General features: G+C 44.1%; 1 pseudogene; it reads right to left on the bottom strand.

The window, feature by feature from the left end:
* Positions 1-2,463: 2,463 nt before the first annotated feature.
* On the bottom strand, positions 2,464-3,522 carry LOC117703526 (ribosome biogenesis regulatory protein homolog; annotated as a pseudogene).
* Positions 3,523-3,816: the final 294 nt, after the last annotated feature.

The following is a 3,816-nucleotide window of genomic DNA, read 5'->3' as shown; positions in this document are numbered from 1 at the left end:
GACTGCTTGTGAACCCAGAGGCTCTGACAGAATACCCCACAGGCAGTTGGTGTCACCACAACACTGGTGACATCACAGAAGATTCTCGGGTTCTCCTGGATACAAGAGATTGTCCAGGGAAGTGACGTCTGATGATGTCTCTGGAAACTGCCATGGCCTACCTGCTGACCAGCTTGCCCCACATTGACCAGTTTCTGAGGTGCCCTATCCTGGAGTCTCTCTTTGGACTCAGGGGATACCCCTTGGAAACTTTTCCTTTTAAAGCTAGAGATTTCTCTCTGCTTCATTACAAGTCAAGCACTTTGGATGGGAGAGTTGGTTCGGGCCTTGGCATGGGCAGCTCATCTTTGTTAGTACCTTAAGGTCTAGGGTTCTTGCTTGAGGGAGATTCTTCTCCATGATAAATCTACCCTTAGGTTCCGTTCATGTACTACAGTCCACTTACCCAGGGTGTCCTGTTTCCCAGAGGCAACAATGGTTCTCCTGCACCTTTAATCTTATGCAAATTGGATTATATCTTTTTATTGTGCACATGCCTTGAGGGGAGACATTGCTTTAATATATTCAGACATGTGTTTCCACAATCCCATTTTTGCAATGTAAACTCCCTTGTTCATGGCAATATAGGAAGGAGTTTACATCCAGGGGAATATCCAATTGTAAAGTTTATGTCTCTTCTTCAAAAGAGAAAACCCCACTTTCTCCCTTTCTCCATTACAACCAGACATAGTAGGCATCTTGAGCAAAGATCAACAGGGATACTGGATTGCTGCTCTGTAGTTCCATTAGCCATCACTTCTCCAATATCTACCTTTCTGAGTTCCAGTGAGAACTCAAGAGTTCACTGAGATCCAGTGAAACCTCCATTTAAATGTGTCCAGTAGTTCAGGAAGGACTGTGTTTGGCACTGTCATCTGTGGCTTCTGCCTTCTGAATCTATGGTACAATGTGACCTAACCTCTCAGGTGTAAGAGTGAAAAAATCATGTAAGTCCTTTCCAAATTGTTTGTGTTGTCCTGGGCTACTTCCTTCAGCCAGGTAGTATCACTATGACAGTGATCAAAGTTGGCAATTCTGCAGAGAAACAACAGGGGATTTATTAGGTAAAATGAAAAGGATTTGGAATAATAGTCAATCCTAGTATAGAAATGAATTTCATTATGTGCTTGAGGTTTTATGAGAACAGCAGGAATAGCAGGGTGTTTTAAATCAATGAAAGTATGAATTTTATTTTATAGTCTTATCTTTGCATATATATATATATATACATATATATATATATGTATATATATATATATATATATATATATATATAATTTAATTTTGCAAAGATAGGTTTATTAAGACCAAAAATAAAACAATGAAACAGGGAAAAACATCCAGGACAGAAATAAACATGAAGTCTTCTTCTGGGTGTGGCTGCTCCTCTCTAACCTCAGCCTTGGCTCCATACTGAATCCAGACCAGCACTTGCTAAACTCAAGCCAATTAAACAAAAGCCATCAGTTACAAACCAAATGACAACCATTTTCTGGAGTTAATTACCATTACTAGGTTAATTACCATTACTTAGTGTGGTTCCAATATATCACTTAAAGCAATTCACTGGCCAAATGCACAACCTGAACCAACATAAAAAAGCACTATACTTTTAATATTAATAGTTAGTGGCAAAGTTTTCCTAATACAAGGGGTCTTTTTATTTTTTATTTATTTATTTATTATTTATTTATTTATTTATTTATTTATTTATTTATTTATTTGGTTTTTTTTCTGAGAAAGGGTTTCTCTGTGTAGCCCTGGCTGTCCTGGAATTCACTCTGTAGACCAGGCTGGCCTCGAACTCAGAAATCAGCCTGCCTCTGCCTCCCAGTGCTGGGATTAAAGGCATGGGCTACCACCTCCCAGGGAGGGGTCTTTTTATAACCATTGTAACTACTTTGTTTTTCTCAAGCACACTCCATACTGGTACCCAGGTTACTGACTTCACATACAACCACTACCAACAGTAAAAGTTAAAAGCAACACCAGGTTAAAGCATACCTTTACAATACTTGTAAATCACAGGTGGACGTAATTTTCCCCCATCCTCCTTTGCTTTGATAAATATATAAGCTTTGTTACAAAAATAATGCAAAAATGTTGAAACCAATCTACTATAACTAAGAAATCTGATCAACTCTTACCCAGTATCCAAAGTCAAGATAAAAAAGGCAGGCCTTAACTTACTCCTGGTTCTGACCATATCATTTCTATAATTCTCACGTTCCAAAATACACTAACTTCCAGTCAGCGTCTCCATTAGTTCATAGTCCAGCACTGACTCTCTTGGGGAGGCAAACCTGTCACTTCAATGTCAATCTCACTGAGGACAGCAGCCACCTCCTGAGCCAGCCTGCAGCATGCACAACTTAACCTTTAGTATAGTCCTAGCTTTTCAGAACAGGTCCAGAGGGGAGAACACTACTTCCTCCTCTTCCCACCTTGGCGCGGCACTCCTGTCTTCTTGTCCCCTGACTCAGGTGGCCTGGAATGCTTCTTGCCTCCCAGGCCTCCTTTCCTTTTCTCTCCCTGACCCAGCAGGCAGGCTGCCCTTTCTCTTGCAGGAAGGTCCTGGCCGGCCCCCTTTTCTCTTGACTTTCTGGCTCATCTTCCTCCTCTTGGCAGGCTCCTCTTGGACCTCTTCCCTCATCTGCTTGTTGGTGGCCCTTGTCACGTCCAGCTGAGGTTTATTACTGTTCACGATTTGAAGTAGCTCCCACTGGTTCTTTTTCTTGGCTGGGAAGTCCCCAAAGGGGGGCTGAAACTTCCTCTTCTTGCCAGAGCTTTGGGGCGCTTTCTCCTTGGAGAGGCACTCCTGGAAGCTTCCCACCGAAGCTCCTCCTTACTCTGGTGTCCCTTAGGGTGCAGCCCAGCTGAGCTGGGCATCTGCATCTTGTGCTCACAGGCCAGGTTCTACAGAAGGTTCATCTCTTTCTTGGCCACGCGATCTTTGTTGGCCTGAATCCTCTTGGTGAACTGGTATTCCATGGGGTTGGCACTCCTGGGCACCTTGATGAGCCATTCCTTAGTGTCATCCTGTGCGTGCTTGTAGCCCCAAGACACCCCCACTGTCCACTCACCTCATCCCACATGAGGCTGGTCTTCTTTTTGGGACTGATGGGATGCCCTTAAGGCCAGCGTGTGAGGGGCAGTGGCCAGGGCAGCAACTTCTTGCAGGGCAGGCATGTGGCAGGCTCCAGCAAGCGCACTACCACCGCCTCCTCCATGTGCTCCATGGTCTGCAGCTGCCAGTAGCTGGTTGATGAGAAGCTGCATGTTGTCCCGCGCCAGGGCCCGCAGCTCAGCCTCCAGCGAGGGCCTGGCCTGGCGTAGCACTGTCAGGGGATTGTGGTCCTAAGCCAGCAAGTTGCCCAGGTCGAATTCCAGTTCTAGCTCCTTGTGCACCTTGATGAGCTGCAGCTTCTCTGCCTCCTCTTGCTCTGCCTTGGCCAGCAGCTCCTCCACTCTCTTGCCATCCATGGCTCTTGATGCACACCTGTGTTCCCTCACTTTGGGGCAAGAGCAGAATGTGTTCCTACTACAGCAATGCTCTGTTTTATATTTCTGAAAGAGATGAATTAATGATCAGAAAGTTTAGAAAAAGCTATTTAACTATCTAGTGAACTCCTGCAGACACGATCTGCTTTCCAACAAATTATACTTCTCTGTCCACCGTGTTTTGTGCCAATCAGCAATTCAAAAAAAAAAAATTGTGTTGAACAATTTGTTGTTTCCACAGGGAATAACAAGAAATAAAAATTTTAAAGACTCAAA

This window comes from Arvicanthis niloticus, chromosome 2, assembly GCF_011762505.2.
Source record: "Arvicanthis niloticus isolate mArvNil1 chromosome 2, mArvNil1.pat.X, whole genome shotgun sequence".
In the NCBI taxonomy this organism is placed as follows: domain Eukaryota; kingdom Metazoa; phylum Chordata; class Mammalia; order Rodentia; family Muridae; genus Arvicanthis; species Arvicanthis niloticus.
This window is presented reverse-complemented; position numbering and strand designations above follow the sequence as displayed.